Source organism: Sus scrofa, chromosome Y, assembly GCF_000003025.6.
Source record: "Sus scrofa isolate TJ Tabasco breed Duroc chromosome Y, Sscrofa11.1, whole genome shotgun sequence".
In the NCBI taxonomy this organism is placed as follows: Eukaryota; Metazoa; Chordata; class Mammalia; order Artiodactyla; family Suidae; genus Sus; species Sus scrofa.
In genome coordinates, this window is record NC_010462.3 from 3,121,050 (window position 1) to 3,147,334 (window position 26,285).

Below are 26,285 nucleotides of genomic sequence, written 5' to 3' on the forward strand. Positions count from 1 at the left end.
TGGGTCTTTTTGGACAGGTTGGACAGCTTGATGGTAGAGGGAGTATGGAAGAGATGTCTGTGAGAGACCAAAATGGAGCCACTGTGGAGAAAAACGAGGCAGCACCAACCAGAGAGAAGGGAAAACCAGTGTCCTAGGCAGCAATTGTCTCAAATATACCAAGGACCAAGTTTCCATCTGTTTTTTGTTTGTTTGTTTGTTTCATTTATTTCATTATGGTATCATTGGCATGCAGTAAAAGCCTGTTGAAGTGTTTGGTTTTGTGAGATGGATAAATAAATACCATTGTGCAACACTGCTGCTTCAAGATAGAGAACAATTTCATTACCACTCCAGCTCCCCCCAGCTCTCAGAAAGTACTCCTTTAAGCATCCTTCAACCTAACCCTTGGCCGCCATGGATCTGCTCACTGCCCATACAGTTTTGTCTTTCCAAGAATGTCATGTAAATGCAGTTATACTATTTTCATGTTGCCAAGTAAAATTTGGGTCCACTCACCCATGGGCAGTAACGCTAGTCTCCTGACATGAGATTGCAGTGAAGGAAGTACAGCGTTTATTGTAAGCACCAAGCAAGAAGACAGGGCAGCGAGTGCTCAAAGACCAGAACTCCCCAGTGGCTTCCAGGAAAGCATTTTTAGGGGCCGTGTGAGGGAGGGGATTTGCAGGGTGTGGGATCAGCTCGTGCACAATTCTGATTGGCTGATGGTGAGGTCACAGGGTGGGGTCACAGGGGTCAACATCATCATCCCTCAGGCTCCTGTAGGTCTTAGTCATCAAACAGTTAACATCTTCCGTTTGGTGGAGGTTTTAGCGTCTGTGAAAGAACTCAGGAACTGTGCATCAGATTCTTGATCTAGGTGCTTCAGGGAGGAGGTAAAGCAGAGGATATGGGGGAGAGGGCTCTCTCTAGTCCTGCTCAGTGACAACTCTCCCCCTGAGCATCATGCATATGAGATTGGTCCATGCCGTTGCGTGCATCCGTCATTCCTTCTGTTTCATTACTGCCGTAGTGCCAGGCACCACAAATCTGTGTACCCGTCCCTGGCCCAGCGCCATGCAGCCTGGGTCCAGTTTTCCATCTGGTAAATTTAGTTACAAAAAATGTTATTGGTAACCATTGCAGCAGGTGTTTTAGTGCAGCAGAGGCGATGAAAGCCAGCTCTGGGACTTGTGAAGAGGAGAAGGTGATTAGAGATTAATATTTCAGGAGATTTGGCTGTGATGTGAAGCATAGCCAGAGATCTCTCGTTCCCATGAGAAATAGGGTAAAAGGAAGATTTTGTTTTATTAGAGGAAGGTAAGAGATACTCGAGCATATGGATACTCCAAGGGTGAATATAGGGTTTTGTTTTGGAGGGATTGTTTTGTTTTATAGTTTTGATTTGTTTTTTGTATTTTTTGTTTTTTGTTATTACATGATAGAGACACGCCTGAAAAATAAATTTAGTAATCAGCAACATTGCCATCTAAAGGAAACAGGGGTTGGGGGCATTTTTTTTTTTCCAAAAGCTTACTTATCACCTGAGTGATGTAAGAAATAAATACAATTATATCAAAACCACTAGCAGATGAAAAGGACATCCATGGTGTTCATTTTAAAAGGATGCCAGGATGCATCTAGGATATTCTCTACAAATAAAGAGTGATGGCTTGTTGGGGAAGATTTTGGAAGACCAAGAAAAAGGCACAAAAGTCAGGGAGTCCTGGATGAAGGAGTGGCTTGCTTACGTGGACCAGAATGAGAATGTGGGAGATTTTGAACACTGGCCTCTTTTCCCGTGTGGCTGATGCTTGCACCTGTGTCAGTGTACTTTGTATTCCATGGCTGTGATTCTCTGATATGAAACATTCATCTGTGGAATAAAATTTATATGAACCAGTGCAGCTTCCACATTTCGCGGACATTATTCCTCCAGTGATCCATGGCTTGCAGGCTAATTCCTGGTACAGAAATAGGTGTGTGTCAATAGCCAGAATGATCTTAAAGGTATAGGAGGTGTGTGTGCATGTGTCATGGAATCATTTTGTGGTCCAGCAGCAATGATCACAACCTTGGGAATCAACTCTGCTCCAGACAAACTTTAAAAAAAAAAAAGGTACAGGAGTGAAGGGAGCTCCCACATAAGTTAGGATGAGGTAGCACTTACACCAGGAATAATTCCTTAGCTCTGAGTTCTAATTACAAAGCATCAAGGTCTACTCCACTATTTTACTAAAGGATGCGATTCAGTAATTCACAGATTATCAACTTTAGTTCCCATGGTTAATTTTCAACATCTTCAGTTTGTTGAAATCACTGTCTACTGTTATTCTATATTTTCAGTCCATAGTTTATAATCACTGTCTACTGTTATTCTATATTGTCAGTCCATAGTTTATATTTTCAGTCCACTGTCTACTGTTTTTCTATATTTTCAGTCCATAGTTTATAAAAGCTAAGGATGCAGTGACAGCTTGTAGGTAGATCATTATGTGATGAGTGTAAAAGGTTTCAGCCAATCGTTTCATGATGATCTTTCCTAAATGAAACTTTCTACCTGCTTTCCTTTTTATGATATATCTTATTCAAGAATAAACAGAATTATCATCTCCAGCTTGCCAAGCAGAACCAGATAGTTGCCTTTGAAGAAAAGCCCACACATCTCAAAAAGGTGGCCCCAGAATCTAATGGTCAGAGAATGAGAAGGGCTGGGTGTGGGTTTGGGGTGTATCACCGATGAGGTGGTACCCTGTTAGTTTTTGTCTGTGGCCCAGTAATTTCTCTTGTCAGCCTCAGGGGCACATCAAAGCTGCTATCTCTTGATTATCTGTTCATGCATTGATATCCCCCATTAAACATGAACTTCAAGAGGATAGGATTGTATTTCCTTCACTTTGAAGGAAGCTCTAAGCCGCTGTCACTTAGAAGGTGATGTCCTAAGACCGTGGGAGATGAGTGTATGGACAGGGAAGGAGTGGTGGACTCACTTTCCAATTAGTGTTGATTCTTGTAGACTGACTGCACTCACTTTGTCTTTGTCCCAACCTGCTGTACTGGGAGTAGGAGGAAGATGGCTGGGAAATACTAGAGCCCGAGGCCATTCAAAGAAGAGCATCGGGGGCTGCCTGGCAGACACCTGTGCGGAGAGGTGGCATGATGAGAGAGAAAGGATGCCGCCTGTGTGAGATGCAGGCTTGGGTACCAGTTCTCACTCTGCCACTTTCTAGCTGTGCGAGTTGGCTAACTCTACAAAGGGTAGTTTGCTTGGACCAGCAGCATCTTCATCACCTGGGAGGGAGCTTTTGAGAAAAGCAGCCTCTCAGAGTTCCCACTGTGGCCCCCGATGAGGTCTTCATGAGGAGGCGGGTTCGATCCCTGACATTGCTCGGTGGTTTAAGGACGCGGCATTGCTGCAAGCTGCGGCGTAGGTTACCAAAGAGACTAGGATCCGGCATTGCCCCGGCTGAGGTGTAGGCCAAGCAGTTGCAGCTCCAGTTCAACCCTGGCCTGGGAACTTCCATGTGCTGCAGGTGCAGTAGTTTAAACAACCAAATAAAAGAAGAAATGCAGACTCAGGTGCCACCCCAGAGCCCCTGAAACAGAATCTGAACAGTAACTACGTGATATGTGTGCACCTTGTGTTGGAACAAACACTGGCCTCGATGCTGTCAACTTCAGTCTCTTTCATTTGAAAAATAAAAAGGGGAGGCATGATCTACCTGTAGTGATAAGAAGGCTACAAAAAGGCATGTGAAATGATGAGTGTGTAGTGACAGCGCCAGAATAACAATCCACTGTAGGAGTTCCTGTGGTGGCGCAGTGGTTAACGAATCTGACTAGGAACCATGAGGTTGCGGGTTCGATCCCTGGCCTTGCTCTGTGGGTTAAGGATCCGGCGTTGCCGTGAGCTGTGGTGTAGGTTGCAGATCCCACGTTGCCGTGGCTCTGGCATAGGCTGGTGGCTACAGCTCCGATTCGACCCCTGGCCTGGGAACCTCCATATGCTGTGGGAGTGGACCTAGAAATAGCAAAAAGACAAAAAAAAAAAAAAAATCCACTGTAGCAGTAAGTATGTTAGATATTGGACATGAACTACAGGGAAGGAAAGTCTCTCTGTGTCTGTCTGTCTCCCTCCCTCGCTGACTCTTTGCCAAGTTCTAGCAGGGGCGTTTCTCCACGTGTGATTTTACTTCAGTTATGGCAGGAGTTGTCAACAGAGGGCTTTTCTCCCAGGGGACGCAGGGTAATATCTGCAGCCCTCGTTGGCTGCCACGCCTGGGTGGGAGGGATGTGCCTGGCACCTGTCAGGTAGAGGCCAGGGAAGCTGCTAGACATCCTACTTTGCATAGGGTGTTTCCCTACATCAGAACACAATCCTGCCCCAAATATTAACCAGAGCAAACTGAGAAATCCTGAATTACGGCCATCTAGGGACATCTCTCTGTAGAAAGGACATGGTTTGCTAGTGGAGATAGAGACACAGGTGAATGATCTCTAGGTGTACTCAGAACTGTGAATTAGGATCATATGTATTACCCAGGAAAAGGAACCAGGAATGAATCGGAAACTCCCACAAATAATAATTGTCCCCATCTCGAAGCAGATGCTCTGAGTTGTCTCTCTAGTAAGTTCTGGTCTGCTAGGGGATTAGGGGTAAAAGCTGGGGGGTGAATGTTAGGGCATTTGCTGATGCAGGTGCAGTCTGCTACGGTGTATCCTGCAAGGGAAAGTGAAGCCAACAATGAGTTAATGTTTCAGATGAGGGCTTGTCACCTTTAGGCTCTTACGTGGGCTTAGCACCTGTTTGTGCTCATCTTCATCTCTGGTGCAGTGGGCAAATATCAACCGGAGAATTGTTTTGTTGACAGCAAATGGTCACAGTTCTGGGTCATAAAACCCAGTCTGGGTCTTAAAAACACGTGTCAAAAGGAGAGCGTGTCTTGATTTATTCCCTCAATTTTGTGCCTAAATTTCCCTTGCCATTGATTTTTTTTATTAATTTTAGGATATTTTGGTTGTTTATGTCCAAGCAGAAGACTGTCCCCCAATGGATGAATCTGTTTACCAGTAAATCAGTGAACTGCCAGCAGTGCTATAAAATAACGAATGTTGTTAGGATAAATCAAACATGGAGAATGCTGAGTATCCCAAGACCGTTTTTTGTAGGTTACATCCCCCAACTCCCACCTTGCGCCCATGAATCAGGAATCTCTGCTGGGTTTATGAGCCTTGCCAAGCACAAAATTCTTCTTTCTCCTGCTCAGCACATCTCTAGTAATAAATAGATAATTGGTTTTGTCTTGTCAAACTCTTTTTATGTCACTGTTGGCAGTTATCACATAAATCCATAGGTTTATACTTTCCTTTATCATAATTTTTTCATTAGTTTAACTCCTTTTTCCTTTCTTAGTCATAGAGCTTAGCCAAGGTAATCACAGCAAACTTAGCACAGATATTTTTGCTTTTTGTAGTACAGTTCCTTTGTTACCATTAATTATTTCCTGAATCCTGTAAGTGTGCTTACCATCTAAAGATACATTAATTTATAAATGCTGGAGGGGCCCTAGGGCAAAGGGACCCCTCCTACACTGTTGGGGGAAGAATGCACATTGGTGCAGCCACTATGGAAAACAGTATGGAGGTTCCTCAGAAAACTAAAAATAGAGTTGACATATGATCCCACAATCCCACTCCTGGCATATATTCAGACAAAACTCATCTGATCCTGCAATTCCACTCCTGGGCATATATCCAGACAAAAGGACAATTCAAAAAGATACATGCACCCCTATGTTCACAGCAGCACTATTCACAATAGCCAAGACATGGAAGCCACATGTATCCATCAACAGAGGAATAGCTACAGAAGATGTGATTGGTATATATATAATGGAATATTAGCCACAAAAAAGAATGAAATTATGTCATTTACAGCAACATGGATGGACCTAGCAATTATCCTGTTAAGTGAAGCAGGTCAGAGAAAGACAAATACCATATGACATTACTTATATGTGGAATATTAAAAAAATGATACAAAACCGAAAGCGACTTACAGACATAGAAAGCAATCTTATGGCTACAAAATTCCATAGTGAAGGTTGGGGAGGATCGATGAGGAGGTTGGGATTAACAGATGCACACGTCTGTATATAACAGAGATATACAACAAGGTCCTTCTGTACAGCACAGGCACCTATACACAAGGCTTGTAATAACCTATAATAGCAATGAATCTGTAAAGGAATATATACATACTCTATATGTTAATGTATATATGTACACATACATGCATATATGTATATATATAGACTGAATCTTTTTGCTGTACACCTGAAACTAGCACAACATTGTAAATTAACTAGGCTTAAATTTGTTAATGGTTAAATAATAAAATAAGGATACATTGTTTCTTCCTTCCACAGAGGACTCTAGGAAATTCCCAATAGGGAACAATGCGTCTGCTTCAGAGTGTCAACGTGAAAAGCTGCCATCAGCAAGGAGAATCTTCCTAAAACAGGTGAGAAAGGGTCTTGGAGAAAAAATTTTTGTACAACAACAATGTCTACCCTATGGTACACCCAATATTTGATAAACAGTGAAATGCAGGGAAATAGACCTGAAAATTCAGGTACAAAGGAATTGCGACATTTTTGGATAAAAATGCATTGAACATCTTGCAAATACTCAAGATAGGTCTAACCAGGTATTTCCCCTGCCTTAAAAAATCGACCCCATGTACGTTCTTCTTTCTCTGCCTGTCTCTCTTTCTCACTGCTTTTCTCTCTGTGCAGTGAGAACCTACAGTGTGCTGAGAAAATGTATCTTTTTCCTGCAGCTGGCTCTGAGCTTGACTCCTGCAGACAGTGAACGGCCCAGAGATAAAGCCCATCCCCACCAGGCCCCACCAGCAATCTTGTGGAAACAGAGCCCCTGTGTTTGCCTGTGGTGGGGTCTGCCATGTCTCTCTTTTAGGTGCTTGGCATGTTGAAAAGAACTGCTGAGTTGGTCATTGATGGAGACATGGCATTCTTCTACAAGGGGACAGGGAAGACCCCAGGGGACCCTGGGGCTACCGCCTCTGCAGGTGGCGCTCGCTAGCCAGGAGGCATGAATTCACACTCCCCCTGGCTGGGCAGCCTTGCAGGGCTCAGCTTTCAGGGGCCTCAACCCATTAATTAAAGAGCCCTCATGAGCAGACGCACAGCCTCCGGTCAAGACAGACTTGAACACGCGGTAACAGGTGCAGATGAAAGCTGGCACTCGGGGCCTGTGGGTTCCGTTCCTACTTCCTGTCTTGCTCCCTCTTACACAGTCGCCATGTCTCAACTAAAGATGCTCTTTACTTGTCCTAAAGTGGTAGCATGTGTTGGCTGCACTGGTCTGTGTCTCACTGAATCTCTGTGTTGCTGAACGTGACTGTGGATCTAAGTAAAGCCAGAGGGACTAGGCCACCCCCAAGGTATCCTAGATTGTTCCCCAGGTAGCAAGGTAAAGGTGTCTCCTTTTAGGGCATGGTTCAGCACATGCTTACCATACGTGGAATTTCGACAACACCTTAGGCGGGAAGACAGTTTCGAAAATGTATGTATGAAGACGTGTCTTCTATCCTGACGTCCATTCACCCACTGCTCTCTCAATGATAGCATCCTGGCTTCTTTTTGTGGGGCAAACGGGCTAAGAAACAAACCTGCTGCCTCTGTTTTCAAGTGACCTTCCTTGTCGGGTGTTGGCTCTAATCCTCTCCTTATTTTTATTTATTTACTAATCTTATGTATTAAAGAAACATGTTTTTTCTCCTTCATCCCTTTATATCAGCAAGTGTTGGTTTCTGTCCCTGGAACCAATACCTAAATGAAAATTGATGCTTCTCATCACTGTTCCTAAAACATCATGGTTCCTTAAGGGGATGTGAATGATTTCAGATCCATTTGTGCTTTTTTTGGTCATCGAGGGAGGGGCCATTGAGGTGCCTTGCTGTGATGCTATGACTTGTGTGTTAGGAATTGCATGAGTAAGTGGAAAGTCTTCACATGGAAATAAGGACACGTAGTGATACGGATTCTTCCAACAAGTGACTCAAAACAGGAGCAGCCTGTGGCGTTGCGTTTTCTCTGGGGAAATAGATACGGTGATGGATTCCCTTGATGTTCTTGGATGTTCTGCCTCAGTAGGATGAGGTGGGGCTGAGCATTAAGTCAGAAGCTGGATAATGGACCTCGTGGTCACAGGAGGGACAGGAGTGATGACAGGGCACATGCACGGTGACTATTTGTAAATGAGGCTGTGGTGGTGTAGACGAGAACGGATGGGGCCATCACCCCTGGTGAAAACGGAATTGGAAAAACCCCCTTGTGAGCGTACATCACCACAACGTCAAGAATTACAGAGAAGGTATGGATGCTTGATTACGTTTGACAGTAGCCTGTGGTACCTGATTTCTGTGCACATCCGTTTAATGACGCGGAAGTGAATGCACATGGTGGGTGCCTGTGACGTCCTCATCTCAGGAGCTTTCACTGGTACCATTATCTTTTACAAACATTTCTCCTCCCAAATATTTTTCAGGTTAGACCTTTTGGAGTTGCCCCCCTCGTTTAGAACAGTACCAACAGAAAGCATCACAGCGGGTGAGAACGAAACCTAGTTAAGTGATCATTCTTAGAGGTCATGCCTTACAGCCTGGGCTAAATACCAGCTTTCTGTAGGGACCGTGTTCATAATTACAGCAGGAACCGCTTCAGTCCTCATCTTATCAGCAATTCCTCTGTGATTAATGACCTCGGGGGGAATTCCTCAGCACCGCCTGGGTCATCCTCAGGAGGCACAGGGGTTGGAATCTAAGAAAAGCAGAATGCTTAAACTGCTGTCCTCAGGAATGTAGAGTCCTCAGGTCATCTCTAAGAAATCCTTGTCCCAAGGTACTGAAATAACCAGCTGACAGTGTCAGAGAGACAAGCACGATAGACGCTTTATTCCAACAAATGGATACGGACTAGTGAGTTATTACTTTTTTTTCTTTTTAGGGCTGTACCCATGGCGTATGGAAGTTCCCAGGCTAGGGGTCGAATTGGAGCTACTGCTGCTGGTCTACACCTCAACCATAGCAACACAGGATCTGGGCTGCCTCTTGAGACCTACACTGCAGCTCACAGCAATGCCAGATCCTTAACCCACTGAGCAAGGCCAGGGATCGAACCCGTGTCCTCATGGATACTAGTCAGGTTCGTTACCGTTGAGCCACAGTGGGAACTCCTAATGCGTTATAATTCATGGCCCATGGAAGTGCTTTTTGTTGGGGCTGAAAACCTAAGAATGTACGTTCCCTCGTAAATTCATCTCTTGCACAGATGATGGTATTTGTATGGATTTGTTGGTTAGTTATTCATATCTTTACTACAAGGAACAGTTTGGATCAATTAAAAAAAGAACCAAATCTGATCAAGCAAGCATCCAGTTGAGAAGACTAACCAGACTAATATTTATTTTCTCCTTCCTTTTTTTCTTTTTGTCATTTTGGGGCCACGCCCATGGCACATGAAGGTTCCTAGGCTAGGGGTCAAATCAGAGATGTAGCCGTTGGCCTACACACCACAACCACAGCAATGCCAGATCTGTGCCTTGTCTTCGAACTACACCACACCTCATGGCAGTGGCGGCTCCTTCACCCACTGAGCGGGGCCAGGGATCGAACCTGCATCCTCATGGATGCTAGTCAGTTTCGTTTCCACTGAGCCATGATGAGAACTCCTTCTCTTTGCATTCTTGTAGTTGTTTAAGGTTAAATCTCCGTCTTCCGCAGATTTTTGCACAATGGAAACTAAAATCTGTATTTTGTGTTTATATTTAACTGAAATACCTGTGACTCCTATGTGTTACGAATCAGTTTATTTGCATTTCCTCAGATTGGCATCCCTTTCTTGATGCATGTAGAGTATCTGTTTTCTTTAGAGTAGACTTGTCAAATTTTAATGTTTATGTGAGTCACCTGCGGATCTCCTAAAGCACAGATTCTGCATCAGTTGTTCTGGTTTCCAGCTGAGCTTCTGTATTTCACACAACCTCCCCAGTAATGTTGCTTTAGTTTTTTGGAGTAGCATGGCTTAGGTCTTTTTTTCTTTTGTTCTTTTTTTCGGCCACACCGATGGCATATGGATCCATGGCCAGGGATTGAATCCGAGCTGCAGCTGTGACCTACACCACTGCTGTGGCAATGCCAGATCCGCAACCCACTGCACCGGGCCAGGGATCAACCCCGAGCTCCCTCAGAGACAATGCTGGATCTTTCATCTGCTGCATTACAGCAGGAACTCCAAAGCTTACGTCTTTTTATGCAAAGCACCAGAGAGTAAACATTTTACCCTTGACGGTCCATAAGGAGCCAGAGACAATACAGAAACAAATATGACTGTATTTCAGTCCAGTTTTATTTAGGGACACTAAAATTTGGATTGTAGGGACTTTTCACATGTCACAAACTATTCATCTTTTTTATTTTCCCCAAACATTTGAAACTACAATAAACCCACAACAAACAAGACCATTCTCAGCTCATGCTGTGGATAAAAACAAGCAATGGGCCAAATTTGGCCTGGAGCCACAGTTCAGTGAGGTCTGTTTTCAGTCAGCATTGCCTGTTAGGTTGAATTGTCCGCAAGAAGTGGAACAGGCCTGGATAAGGCATTGTTCTCTGCTCCTTCTCCAGATGGGAGTTTCTTAAAGGGGTTCTCAGAAGGAGCAGAAGGAGGAAAAGATTTCATGTACGTGTAAAAAATATCATCCTGGGAGTTCCCTGGTGACTCAACAGGTGAAGGATCCTTCATTGTTATCGCTGGGGCGAGGGTTTGATTCCTGGCCCTGGAACTTCTGCATGGTATGGGCATAGCCAAAAAGCTAAAATAAAATAAAATTATCCTGATTATCTTCCCTGGGCAAGTAGATAATGAATTTCTACATATTTATCTTACGTCTTGGCAGTTATGTTTATAGCCAATATCAACCATCTGTTGAACTGTTGTGGATTTAATGGAATGCTATGATCAATGGGACAAAATAAAGCACACCTAGCAGGATTTATAGAAATTCGTCATTGTCTAAATTAAGCTATGTGACTGGAGCTTTAGCAGATGGCTGGGATTTCTCCTATGTCCACACTCTTAGTGCTAGTAGAACAAAATCAAACCTTCTCTATACACTCCTATATTAAAATTTTGCATCTCAGGTAGTACACTTCGCTGAGGGGAAGCAGAAGGTCCTATTGTCTTATGTTGTGTTGACTGTTTTCCACCTTGAAGCTGTAAGCTGGGACCACATCAAGCCAGATTTCATCCCTTTGATCATATACCATCCTTGCTTTCTGGGGTCCTGCAGCTTGTGAGTGACAGAGAAGGGTGGCTTCATCTTGGAGGAACAGAAACTCTGGCACTTACAGTGTTGGCATCCAGTGGACAGCTTGCAGCTTCATCAAATCCAAGATTGTAGATTGAAAGTTGTAGGTTTATTTTAAAACACTACTAAGAGGCAGCTGCTGTGGCACTGGTTTGATCCTTTGTCTGGGAATTTCTACATGCTCTTGATTCAGCCACCAAAACAATATTGTCGTTATGATTCTGCCCATCAATTTTAAGTTGTGCTAATTTCATACATTGTACCTAAAATCAATGAAATAATATTTCAAGCTCAGATGCACATGCAGGTGAGAATGATCTGATTTTACATTCATGAGAAATTCTGGTTATGATGATGCTGATTCTGGCATAGGAACTACTTTTATTTTCTTTACTTTCTTTATTGTAGTAGGATTATGTTCTCATGAGTCAACAGAATCTTAGACTCATGGCTTGTCCCTTCTGAGGTAACTCAGCTACTGTATCCACTAGGGATTTCTAGCTACTGACACACATCTGCATGTATTATGACTCTGACATGTGATGCAAGTTCCTTTCTAATTCTTGCAAAGACCACAACTGGTGTTTCCCAGAGGTTACTCAGATACTGTATCCACTAGGGAGTTCTAGCTGCTAACACACATCTACATGTATTATGACTCTGACATGTGATGAAAGTTCCTTTCTAATTCTTGCAAGGACCCCAATTGGTGTTTTCCAGAGGTAACTCAGATACTGTATCCATTAGGGAGTTGTAACTGCTAACACACATCTACATGTATAATGACTATGACCAGTGATGGAAGTTCATTTCTAACACTTGCAAAGACCACAGCTGGTGTTTCCCAAGCGGGTACAGCTGGTGTCCCTGAGACCCAGGAAGTGTGGTCGTCCACATGGAATTTCCAAGTTGTCGGTGCTGTGGCTTCAAGTCGGTGGAAGTGGGAAGGGTATTTGGGAGGCAGATCTGGAAGCTTTTCATGGTCTGATCTAAGACATCCACTTACTCTGCTTCAGCTGGAATCCATTCTCACATTCAACCGGAGGAGGTGGTGGGGATTGGGTCTTGCCTTTTACAAGCGCAAGAACGGTACTTAGTATTCAAGCTAGAATTCTTGAGGTTTCTTTGCTCACCTTAACTAGCCCCCTTCTAATCTTTTTAATGTCTACCATGTCCAAGTTCTACCCCAAAGGGAGAGATGACCATGGTCAAGGATTCAGGTGATAATGACTTTGCCTGCCTTTCCACCCTCCTTTAGCCCTCTGCGGCTTCTTTCCTGTGCCAGATGGGCCATGCTGAATTTCATTTCCTGCGAGTTGATGATAGTGCTCTTTAAATTATTCAGGGTAATATTTCTTCCCACGCCGGGAATATTATCTTTGTTTTAATCTCCTAGCCCATTGTATCCGCTAGTGAAACTTGTAATATTTTAGCGCCTCAGAATTTTAGAGTCACGGTTCCGACACCAGTTTAAATTTGCATGAGGGTGGGAGCTGCTTTCCAAAGAGCTATGCACACGTTGAGACATTCATTCCATTCGTGCCGCAGGTTAAAAACCCACGACTATGAGAGAAAAAAGCCAAGCTGTGAGTAGCTAGCACTAGAAGAAAATTGGCTCATTTTAACAAGTGACTTGGAGAATAGACGAGACTGCCAAAGATTCTGGAGTGTTTTTGCCTTCCTGTTTCCCCGTGGTGCTCTTGGAATGTATTTTGTGTTTCTGATCCGGGGATGTGAGTAAAAGTCCATCATTGCCAGCTGGCGGGAATCATCCAGGCACTCAAGCAGGAGTCCTTCTCCTAAGGCTGGATCCTTTTTCTAACATCCAGTGAAGGGCTCTGAAGCCTGAGCCATCCAGCACTTTGGGCTTGTGCTAATCTCATTCAGCCTGTTGTTCTGATTTTTTTTTTTTTTAAATAATGAATCAATCGTCCAGATGTCTTTGTAAGGCTGTGCACTGCAGAAAATAGTGTCTCTTCAGGGACCACAGGGACAGGTGTGATAATGCAAAGATTTAGTTTAAAAGCACAAACATAGAGTTCCTGTGGAGGCTTGGCTGGTTAAGAACTAATGTAGTGTCCGTGAGGATGAGGGTTCAATCCCCGGCTGTGATCAGTGGGCTAAGGATCCAGTGTTGCTGTGAGCTGTGGTATAGGTCGCATCCACAACTTGGATACCGAGTTGCTGTGGCTGTGGCGGCTCTGATTCGATCCCTAGCCCAGGAACTTCCAGATGGGGCAGTTGTGGCAAAAAAAAAAAAAAAAAAAAAAAAAGGCAAAATGAGACAAATGGGACTACATCAAACCTCAAATCTGCACATCACAGGAAACAATCCACAGAGTGAAAAGGCAACCTATAGAATTGGAGAAAATATTTGTAAATCATGTATTTGATAAAGGGTTAAGAAGAAAGGCATATTCTAGTTAGGTACTGTGTCTGAGGTCTAAAGGCCATGGAGGTGCCCCTGGTACAAAACAATGCTACAGATGGCCGGTGAAGCAACTGTGTGTCACTGCTGTGAAGATGACACACACATCTGGGAACAGCGAATCACGTTCATTGTTTTATGACCGCGAAGTCAACAAATCTGGGAACAGCGAATCACATTCCTTGTTTTATGACCATGAAAGTGAAACAACTTCTCTGGGCATCTAATTGATGTCTCCAGGGTACTTCTCAAGTCCTCAGTTATTTTTGGAGGAGTAGGTTGCGGATTTCTCCCTTAAAATTCATAATTCTGTGCTCTGTAGCTCTCACCTGTCTTTCAACAATGCAATTTTTTGCAATTTTATTGAAAGTACAAAAAATACGCCAATTGAAACTTTTTTGTCTGACTTTTAAGAAGACACATGAATGTAGATATCCAAATAATTTTGAGAAGGACCATAGAGTTGTACCTTCCAAGCATGACTCGAAAGTGAAAAGACAAATTGTTAACCCCAGTAGCGAGAGGATGCTGCTGTTTATTATTTGCTTTCAGTTGAATTTCTCCATAAAGCAGCATAATCGTGAGGATTCAGCAGTCAGTGGCTCATTTGGAAGGAGATGAGACAGGGAAGGACAGAGAACTAGGCAAGCAGTATAGTCCTTAGAAAGATAGTAACAGCAAAATCTATCATTTTAAGTTTTCTAATAGCTAACCCTAACCCTAAATATTTCTTTTCTTTTTGGGCCTCACCCATGGCACTAGGAATTTGCCAGGCTAGGAATCAAATACAAGCTGCACCTGTGACCTACACCACTGCTGTGGCATTGCCAGATCCTTAACCCGCTACACCACAGTGGGAACTCCTAGTCCCTTTTTTAAGTGGAAAAAAGCAGAGCAAGGTTAAGTTTAATAATAGACTTTTTTTTTTTTTTTACCCTAATGTGTCTTAGATAGCATTTCAGGAGTTCTGTTGGCCCAGCAGGTTAAGGATCTGCTCAGGTCGCTGTTATGGGATGGCTTCAATCCCATACCCAGGAGCTTCCACATGCCAAGGAAATGGCCAAAAAAGAAAAATAAATAAATAAATAAATAAAAATAAAAATAAAAAAAGCAAGTAATGTGAAATTATTCAGGAGGTATGTTACATTACTCCCATTACATGAAGTCTTCAAAAATCTGGCCTGAATTGTACACGTCACGTGCGTCTGGGTTCAGACCGTCTGCTTTTCCCATCGTTCATGGAGTTGTAGTTGGCGTCCACCCTGTTGGTTTCCTTGGACCAGCAGTGAAGCCAGTGTTATCCAGCCAGTGTCTCCCTCTGGATGACTGGAGCGTTATGCTTCCAGGAACATGCTGGGAACTGACGTTAGAACTGTCCTAGGCGAGCTCAGGCGAGCTGTGATCTGTTTCCACCAAGCCCTGTCTCTCCACAGTGAACAGCTCCTCCCTGGAGTGAAACTCCAGGGGCCGTGGCACCTGCCAGGTGGAGAGACAGCAGAATCCAGTGGCTGGAGAAACCCAGTTGCAAAGTGGCTGGAACCCCCCTTGAGTGGTCAGGACGTGAGTGTATTGGGCCGCTGAGAGACTCTGCTGCATTATTCTGCAGTATTTAACCTTAGATCAAGGTCAGATCTCAGCACTCTGACACAAGGCTTCTATAACTAAGGGCAGACATTGGAAACACTACCTTTAAGGGTTGTTTTGGGTTTTTTTTTTCTGTTTCACAGATTCCACAGATACCTTTGTTGTTTAAAACACCTCCATTGCTTTAATTACAGTGCCTTTATGATTTAATTACCATTAAATGGTTAACATAATAAATAAATAAGACAGTCAGCTCTTGTAGGCATTGAATTATAGACGGGAGGGCAGTTTTAGACACTTTCTTCTTTTTTTTTTTTTTGTCTTTTTGTCTTTTGTTGTTGTTGCTATTTCTTGGGCCGCTCCCTCGGCATATGGAGGTTCCCAGGCTAGGGGTTGAATCGGAGCTGTAGCCACCGGCCTACGCCAGAGCCACAGCAACTTGGGATCCGAGCCGCGTCTGCAACCTACACCACAGCTCACGGCAACGCCGGATGGTTAACCCACTGAGCAAGGGCAGGGACCGAACCTGCAACCTCATGGTTCCTAGTCAGATTCGTTAACCACTGCGCCACGACAGGAACTCCTAGACACTTTCTTCTTGTTCTAGAGCCCTGGCTTGATTTTTTTCATATCTTAACAGTCAAATCGGAGGGCTTTATTACTCACCTCTTTCAATGCTACCAGTCAGGCAGACCTGTTGCAGTTTTATGAGAAGTACCCCCAAAATATGCCTTTTGAGAGTTTCTGCTTTAGACTCTTTTTTCAGCATAGATAAATCAGGCTCACATATACCTTTCACATAGCTTACTGTTTTTTTGGATACCTTCAAGCAAAACAATTTCCCCAAATGTTTTTCAATGCAAGGGATCACAGTAAAAAATTGTAAGTAATAAGACGGGAGCTCCACGCACTTCCTCTATTTTAGAACAACGTTTGAGGGTCCCCTACCAATCTCAGCTGACCTGTGTTCGTGGCAGCTCGGTTTCATTTCTTGAGTAGTACGCAGGACATTTTTTTGGGGGTGTGTGGTAGCTTTTCCTCATCAGTCTTCAGTGGAGACACCAACACAACCTAAAGAGTAAGAAGTTCTGACTTTATGGCCTGCTAAATGTACGCCACTGGGTTTTTACAGAAGCGCGAAATAAAAACCGAGAAAACCTAGCCTTTGTGGATATTGTTCAGGTAAACAAACATTAGGTATTTGCAGGTACAGACTGCATCTCTGTAAAAGCGCCTCAGTCCCTGAGTTTGAGGCCAAATGCTGCAGGCATAATCCTGTTATTTCAAAGTAGAGCCTCCCATCTTTTTATCCATGCTGTGTACCTGACAAAAACAAACAGACAAGTGTCATAGCCCTCCTTCTCGCAAAAGAAACCTTAGGCCAAGTGCTGGCTGCTGCTTTAATGGAAACGGCCATCCTGGCTCCTGCACAAGGAGCTGCAGGGAGCAGAGGCAGCTGGGAACCAGAAGCATATGCAGTTGGGCTTGGTCATTCTCTCCGCATCCCAGAGGCATGGCTGCAGGATGCTCACCAAGACACCCCGGATGGCTCAGTGGAGACAGCGTCGCAGCTGTGGACTTGGAAACTGGAGGGAAAAGGACTTTGCGGGCCAGATGTCACCTCCCCATCCTGTCTCCCATCTCCTGTCTCCCACTGGTCCAAGGTGCCCTGTAGGCCTTTGGCATCTGCAACTCTATGTTGCTCCTGGCCTCTTTAGCAGCTGCTGGGGCCTGATGCTTCAGCCAAGTCCAGAAATGCTGGGAGGTCCCTGAGTTTGGGTGTGGGACTTGTCAGCCTCAGGCGGTGTATCAAACGTGTCTGCCACGTGGGCAGAAAGTTAGAGGGGGTGGGGAAGGCTGAGAGGGTCTGTGAGAGCACATGCACTGACTTGTATCTCTAGTGAATAATAATTTGTTTCAATAATTGTACCTTGCAGCTTCTTTGTCAGAGGTTGTGAACTGAGGGTCCCCTGGCACAGCTTAAAAGTGCTGCATGGACCAAAAGTCTGTTAGGGTTTGTCTACACCAATGGATGTCTAGCCGATATGTAAACATGATTAATATAGAGAGTTATGTGCAGAAAGACTAATATATGATTAACATATGGGGTTATGTGCAAGATTATGATAAAAAGCACCCCGAATACGTAAAGCAATGAAAAGTACCATTTGCTTTAGGTTTTAGTGTAGATAACTTTTTGAAAACAACATGGAATTTTTACTGCACATAAAACCATTCTACCATAATTATTTTCCTCATAGCGTATTAGTTTTTATTCATTCAAATCCTCTCCTAAAGTTGAAATTTACACCCCTTCTTGAGTAGTAAGATTTGTTTCGAGGGTTCTAAAAGCATTGGCAACTGGCTTGGGAATTCCTTATCATAAAAGCAATGATAAGGGCTTAAACGTTCCAATCAAAGCTTTTGTGCTGATTTAAATGGTCTTTCAGGTTAATTCAAGTCTATCACACTCTATTACCCCTTTCCCTCTTTTATACATGGGATCTGACATTATTGGGAGCTTAAAGTGATCTGAGGGAGTTCCCACTGTGGCTCAGTGATAATGAACCTGACTAGTATCCATGAGGATGCGGATTTGATTCCTGGCCTTGCTCAGTGAGTTGAGGATCCCTTGTTGCCGAGGGCTGTGGTGTAGGTCGCAGACAAGGCTCAGAACCTGTGTTGCTGTGCCTGCGGTGCAGGCCGGCAACTACAGCTCTGATTTGACTGCTAGACTGGGGTCGAATGCTGCGGGTGTGGCCCTAAAAATAGAGGAAAAGTAATCTGACATGTGTATTTCATTAAACATCACTGCATGTCAATCATTTGTCTTGATCTCATTTTTTTACCATAGCGCTTCCTTGAATATCTTCATTTAACCATTACTTATTGTTCTATTACATTGCTTCCTTCTAATGAATGATCTTTCTTAGGGACATGTTCAAAAATGTGGGTTTGCTTGCTACATATTTTTGTGATAAACATGTTGCATTTTTAAATTTTTTTTGAGGCACTGAAGGGATGGTCTAGGATGGTGTAGTCTGGCATAGCTTATCGCCATAGACGGAATTAGAGAGGGGGTCACCATTAGCACACTGAAAGTATGCCTTTCGATCCGTTAGAAGGGTGATATTGCTGATCAATCAAAAGAGCTTTGTCATTGACCTCTGTGACTGCCACCTTGATCCTAGATGGGGAGTCACGTGCCATCCATTTGTGTATCAAAAAAAAAAAAAATCAGGGTCACATAATAAAGGTATCTATTTATTTTGCTCAGTTTCCCTTGCCCTTAAAATAGATATTTGGCAAGCCGTTGTCCACATAGCTTCCACTGTCCAGAGAAACCTAGACAGGAGACTGTAAATGCACCTGACAGTGTCTGATGTATCTTAACTCTCCTGTTAAACTGCAGACTGCGGGGTACGTTGCAGAGTGAGCAGAGCATCTGTCTGTGTGCCTGAGTGATGACAACCCTAGCACCCATAATACCGTTTACACAGGGTTTCCACTACGCGTTATCGAAGCATTTCTCTCTAACAACCCTACATTGGAATATCTTGCCCTCTGCCAGATTCTGAGATAGAGTGAGGGACTAGTTCCCGTCGTGGAATCCTCACCCAGACCCTGTCAGGTGGTCTCTGGGATAAAGAATCTCTTTACTGAATCCCACAGAAACCTAAGGAGGTGTACCTTTGTGTTTAAATTCCACAGAAAATAAGCAACTTGTCCAAGCCTCCCTTGCTTACAGAAGCTCACCCCAGGAGTTAAGGTTGGATCTCTGCCCCCTCATTTGTCTGTTTCTATGCTGCTGATCCACCGTAGTGAAATATAGTTTAAAAAAGCATCCAACCCATGAGAATTAAATTTTACCTCCAAACCAGAACACCACGCTGGTAAAATATTCCGTGTGAAGTGGGTTTTTTTTTTTGTTTTGTTTTTTTGTTTTTTTTTCTTTTGAACCCAAAGATTCTTACTCTTTTATTGATCTACGTTGATGTACAATATGATATCAGTGTCAGGTGTAAAACATAGTGATTTATAATTTTGAGGGTTGTATTCCATTTATCATTATTATAAAATATTGACTCTGTTCCCTGTGTCATGCAATATATCCTTGTAGCTCATTTATTTTATCCATCGTAGTTTGTACCCTTTACTCTCCTAACCCTACCTCTGGGACTCCTGAAAGGAAGCCCTGCTGGCCTTCTACGCCATGTGCTCTGGGGGCTCCGTTTCTCAGTGCAGGAGCCCCCACTTAAGCTGGGTCATCCTTGGTTCTGAATCTCTCACTCCTTTGGGAGAACTTCTGCAGTTTTCATTATTCTCTTGTTTCTAACTTGCCCACCTGGGGGTATGGGACTTGACTCTATTTTGTCCCTGCCCATCCTATCAGCCTTGCTTTTGTCCCTTCTTCACCTTTTTAGTTGTAGAAGGTCTTTTCTCATACATTCTGGTCTTTTTCGTCAGTGCCTGTTCTGTAAATTGTTGTGATCTTGGTGTATCCATGAGAGGAGGTAGGCTTAGTGTTTTTGTACTGTGCCGTCTGGCCGATCTCTGAATATTCTCCAGGAGATGGATTCTTAAAGCAGAATATTCCTTTTTTTTTTTTTTCCTTTTCTTTTTTAAATTTTATTTTCCCTTTTGGTCGTCCCCATGGAATATGAAAGTTTCTGGGCCAGGGTGAGCCCAAGCCACCCTGGATCCTTAACCCTCCATGCCATAAGGGAAATCCAATCAGACTATTCTTTGAGGTGGTGATGGGGTAGGTTAACTCTCTGATACGAGGTTGTCCATCAGGGTGGAAGTGTTCATTTCCATTCTCCTTTTAGGATTGTGTCTGGACCTGATATCAGCGTCGTGTTTAGTCCCAAGGGTAGGTCAACACAGCTTCGAATTTCACCTAAGACATGTGAGTTAGCCAAAAACGTGTTCTTGGATGCACCTTGAAATGTGTATCTAGTGTTCATGTTGGTGCTTGAAGGACCGATGCCAGGTGGTAACAGGTCCCATGGACTGAAGTATCCCAAATGTCTCAAGTCATTGTGTTGAGACAATCCACAGATAGATTAATTTTCCAGTATCGAACAGCATAGTGAAGCTGAGCTACAGCTGGGTCACCATATCAGTGGGATATACCATCATCGGATGTTGAATGTAGGCTGAACCAGTGTCTACGAGTCATGGTTCAAAGAGAAGGCAGACCGTCTTCTCGAGGGCTGTAACCGTGAACCTTGAGGTCTTTTTAAGGGCTCTATGCATGCACGTCCTGCTGAGAGAGAAGGCACCTCTTGCCAAGCATGGATATTTTTGGCTCTTCCCGTAGTCAGGGAAAGTGACCCAAATGAGGACGGCTGGGGTAGCCGTATCCATCATTTCACCTGAGGCATAATTCTGATCAAATGCAGTGTTCTCATTTGACACTCAGAGGCAATGGGAGTACAGGCTCAAAAGGTGAATAATCACCAACGTGGCTTCCCTAGTGCCTGACTTCACGGAGCAGCCAGGTGAGACATGGGACACAGGACAAATATCTCCCAAAATTTAATTCCACAACCCCTGGAGAGCTCCCGTTTTGCAGAGATGGCAATATTTATGGAAAGGATGGAGTGGAGAGGAAATAATTGCTATCTAGCTGTGCAGCACGAGCACGTATAGGAGCTAGAGACGCAGTATTCTGGGTGCGAATAGAGTGTATCTAGTGAAACGATAAGGAAGTGTGGCCTCCATATCTGTCGGCAGGGGGATTAAGATGATGGTTTTTAAAGGGATGTCCTGGGGAGTTCCCTGGTGGCTCAGTGGAAACAAATCCAACTGATGTTCATGAGGCTGTGGTTTCGATCCCTGGCCCTGCTCAGTGGGTTTAAGGATCTGGCGTTGCTATGAGCTGTGGTGTAGGTCTCAGACGAGGCTCGGATCCTGTGTAGCTGTGGCTGTGGTGTAGGCCTGCAGCTACAGCTCTGATTTGACCCCTAGCCTGGGAACATCTATACGCTGCAGGTGCAGCCTTAAAAAGCAAAAGAAAGAAAAAAGTGGGGGAGGTGTCCTGGGTCTTTGGTCTGTGACTAAGGAAGATGGACAACCCAGTGGTTGTGAAAAGCAGTGATTTGACTGTCAGCCAGGCCTGGCTTTGAATGCCTGACTCCCCTGGTTTCCATGAGGAAGTTCTTGGGATCAGGAGGATATGCTGCTGCTTCATGAGTGTTTGCACCTTCTAGTTGCTGGTGGTGCCCCAGTAATGTCCAAAGTGCTTGTACACTCTTTCCAGTGGTTGGCACTTCCACAGAGGGCTTGTGAGTTTTCCTTCCCTCACATCCTTGAGGCTAGTGTCCTCCTTTGTGTTTTAAGGATAATCGTACATCCCCAGGTGGTTGCCGACAGATTGAAAGAGAAAAATATATATGAAACTGCTTTGCACAAGGCATGATCTGTAGCTGCTGTGCAGTCATTGGTTCCCTTTCTTACTCTTTCCTGTGCTTCCATAGCCCTTTGAACACCTCGGAACACACTGGCCACCTTGTGGCCGAGAGGAGTTCCCGGGCCAGGCATCAAACCTGCAACCCTGCAGAGACCCGAGCCACAGCTGTAACAATGCTCGATTTTTACAGTGCTGAGACACCAGGGAACTCCTCCTGAACACCTCTTTGCCAAAACATTTATTTTGATACATGGAGATGCCACTATTTACAAATGAAATTAGGGATTTTTGGATACTAAAGGCTCCTAGTATTTACTATATGCCTAGAAATGATTACATGGCATTTACTGACCATCCTTTGAAATAAAATACAAAAGATTAATGGTCTGAAATTAAATGATTACATTTCAATATCGTAGTGTATGAAGACATGTTAAATTTGGTAATACCTGCTTCTTCGTCACAGAAAAAATTACATCTGTTTTAAAAAAAACACCATTATCATGAACTATTGTGTGTGTGTGTATATATGTGTGTGTGTGTGTATGTACATATATACACACACACAATAGTTCATGAATCACATATGTATGCATCTATATGTTTATGTATATCATCTACATGGAATATAGGGTTATGGTCACCTTGGATGGACTTGACTCCATAGACCTCAAGTCTGGTTGTTGAAGGACCTGCCATGGTGAAATCAGGCTGTGGGGGAAAATCGAGGGTCCTTTTTGGCAACTTCATGGCGGGACAGTTTCTCCGCAGGTGGTCGTCTGTTGTATGTGTGGAGGATTAGAGCTCGATTTTCCTCCTTTATTTATCAATTTGTTTGCTTTCAATTTATTTATATTTTGGCCTCCCCCACGGCATGTGGAAGTTCCTGGGCCAGGGAGCGAACCTGCACCACAGCAGTGACGATGCCAGATTGTTAACCTCTAGGCCATCAGAGAACTCTGTGCTTTTCTTCTTTTAATGTCCGTGCAAGTCGCCGAAGGGTCTTGTTTACATGAGGTGTCTGACTCACTTGGTCTGGAGTAGACCCTGAGATGCTGTATTTCTAACGAGCTCCGAGTGGTGCTGATGCTGGGCCCATAAGTAACACATTTTGCCTAGCAACAGGATAGGAGGCAGGGATGCAGCCTCAGGGAAGAACGCGCCCAGGGAAGGGCTGGAAGGGCAGCGCTCCCCACTCATGGGATGGGGTCAGATCTCATTTCCTCCTGTCAGCAGGATAAGCAGTGTAGCCACTAAAGAAGGCAGCCAAGTCTTTGAAGTCAACCAAGGCTGGATTGAGGGAGTGTTACAAGTATCTCCCAGTGGACATGCTTCTTCTCTATCCTATCAAAGGGATAAAGTCCATTTCCGTATCCTCTTCAGGTTAATATATAAGTAGTCCTGTGCGTTTTGGGGCCAGTGTAATGGGGAGCTGATGTCTGTCTCTCCATGTAGAATCATGCTGGAATCTTGATGGGATACCACTTCCTGCTTGGAATGTCATCACCAGACCCCATTGTTCCCAGGGAGTGATGGAAATTCAGCTCTCAGACCCCACCCTCAGAATTCTAGTATCAGAAGCTTCACCCGAACAGGCTTCCAGATGATTGAGAGGCATGTTCAAATTTTCAAAGTTTTTCCCTAGACTCCTCTTTTTTTTTTTTTTTTTTGTATTTTTAGGGCTGCACTTGCAGCATATGGATATTCTCAGGCTAGGGGTTGAACTGGAGCTATATAGCTCCCGACCTATGCAACAGCCACAGCAACTCAGAATCAGAGCTGCATCTGCGACCTACACTACAGCTCATGGCACACTGAATCCTTAACCCACTAAGTGAGGCCAGGGATCAAACCTGCATCCTGGTGGATGCTAGTCAGGTTTATTACCCACTGAGCCGCGATGGGAACTCCTAGACTCCTCTTATTTGGGGAAAATGGGAGAAGTGTATTGATGCAGAGGTGGCATAAGATCCAGCCAGACTGGAGTGGACAGAGGCAGGGAGGTCCATGGACCTGGAGAATCACCTGGACTTTCTCTAAGGAAGAAATAGATATGTGTCGGTTTGAATGGCTGAAATTTGGGGATTGCTTATTACTGCAACCCAACCCAACCCATCCTGACTCAAACACAGACTCAGATGTCTAAAACTGCTAAATCCAACGCTTCATTTGGAAGGTTTGGTGGTAGTAAGCAGATTAGTTAACTAAGCTTAGTTCCTGTTTTGCTGGGTTGTTGTGGCGATGTATACATTTGCTAAGAAAGATAGTATTAAAAAGAGAGCACTTCTTTTTGTTATTGTTGTTGTTGGATTAGGGTGTGTTCGGGGTGGTAAGGCCATAGATAGGTTGTTGTTGGATTAATCAACAACAGTATATTAGTGAGGAAAACAGAATTCTGGGCTTTAGGTCTCCAAGCTACAACCCCTGGGCCAACACTGGCCGCTTGCCTGTTTATGTAAATAACGTTTTAATGAAAATAGAGCCTCACACGTTCCTTTATCATCTATGGACGTTTTCACACTGCAGCAAAAGGGTTGGGCAGCTGCCAAAGAGATCCTAAGGCCCATGAAGCCAAAATGGTGTACTCTGTCACCTGTTACAGAAAATCTTTGTGACTCTTGTTTTGTGCCTCAGGCTAATAACGGATGGAAAGGGCATATTTGTGATTTCCTTGTCACATGGCCATCTGGATTCTTTTATATTTGCAGGGACCTGGACCATATGGCATTTGCCAAAAGAATAATTGAATGCAGAACTGCACGAGTCCAGGACACCAGGGCTTAGTAACACCCAGGTCACATGTTGAGTCAGATCAGATAGGAGATTTATATACAATGAGATTGATCCATGGTGTTCTCATAGATGTGACATAGGATACATGGATTTATTATGAAAGGGAAAAAAAAATCCTTTTACTTAGATGGTCCTTCCTGTAGAAGCAAAAATCAGGAAATGACAGCTTAAAAAAAAAAAAAAAAAAGAAAGAAAGAAAGAAGAAAAAGAAAAAAAGAAAAAGAACTGACAACTAACTGTATCCCCCCAGGGGGCAGATTTCTTTATCACAGTTACTTTAAAAAGGACGACTGTTTTGCTCCTCAATGACACAGGCTCTTTAAAAGAGTCACTTGCAGCCAAACGAACAGCAGAATTTCTTGAAAGAGCTGTAACTAAAGCATGGCACCCTTTCAACATTGTGGAAGCAAAGAGCAGTGATCGAAAACTGGAAAATTAATGGCAGGAGACATGCTTCTGAGCACCTTTCACAGCGGCGGCTGGCTTGCCTGCTGATTCAGCTGCCTCTTTCCTGCTCTCATAGCCTCTGGCTGAGATGGAATGCTCTGGGATGGCCAGGCCAGTGGTGGATAAAATACAGAAGGAGGAGGAGCAACGGCAGAGACGGGAAAGCCCCTCCCCGCTTTGGAGACTGGATCTGTGCCTTCCCTGGGAGCCATGGCAATTAGCCCACTGATGGAGCAATGCCAGCCAACCTAAAGAGACAAGGTTTGCTGTTCCTCTCTTTCCTTTTTTGCCACCAACTCTCCATTTCTCTTGCTTACTGAAACATCCCTGGAATGTTCCTTTGGAGAGTCACATCTCCTGGGCTATGTGCATTCTTTGAGTTTCATGGGCTCCGTCTCTTTCTTTTCACCCCTTTTTCTTTTTCTCTCAAGTTCATTGGGAACAGTTCTTAACCAATGATTCTTAACTGGTACTCATAAATACCAAGGGTATTCAACAATGCTCTGGTTGTCCAGGACCGAAGATTATGGATGCGTAGGACCTGCAGTTGGCTGAATTGTGTCCCCTCTAACCCACGTAGGTTGAATTCATAGGTTGAATATGGACCTCAGAGTGTGTCTGTATTTGGTGACAGGTTCAAACATGGCCTCTAGGGTGGGTCCTAGTCCAGTAGGACTGGTGTCCTCAGAAGAAGAGGCGTTTACAGAGTTCCTGTTGTGGTGCTGTGGAAATGACTCCGACTAGTATCCATGAGGATGCAGGTTTGATCCCTGGCCTCGCTCAGTGGGTTGCAGATGCAGCTCAGATTCTGCGTTGCTGTGGCTATGATTTGACCCCTAGCCCAGAAACATCCATATGCCATTGGAGCAGCCCTAAAAAGCAAAAAATTTAAAAAAAAAAGAAGAGGAGGAGGAGTTTAGGACACAGACACACACAAAAGGACCACCACATCAGGACAAGAGAAGAGAGGCTGTGTGTTTACACAGCCAACAAGAGGGGCCTCAGGAGAACCAGCCCTGCCAGCATCCTGAGGTATTTAGCATCCGGATCCATAGTAAAATTAATTTTTGTTGTGTCAGCCATTCAGTCAGTGGTGCTTTGTTAAGCCAGCCCTGAAAAACTGATGCAGTAATCATTCCTCTATCTGCTAAAGGAGCAGCTTTATTGACACTTAAGTACAGGACCTGCACTGTGAAAAATTTTTCAAAGGATCCTGTTGCTTTCATAGTTCTACCCCTGTGATTATTG

General features: G+C 44.1%; 1 long non-coding RNA gene across 1 annotated transcript in view; it reads left to right on the forward strand.

Moving 5' to 3' along the window:
- Window positions 1-26,285, forward strand: part of LOC102166006 — a 152,238-nt gene that overhangs the window by 35,172 nt on the left and 90,781 nt on the right. The window contains exon 2 of the long non-coding RNA XR_002340915.1: window positions 6,408-6,502. This is a non-coding gene — a long non-coding RNA (uncharacterized LOC102166006). The remainder of the gene's footprint in view (window positions 1-6,407; window positions 6,503-26,285) is intronic.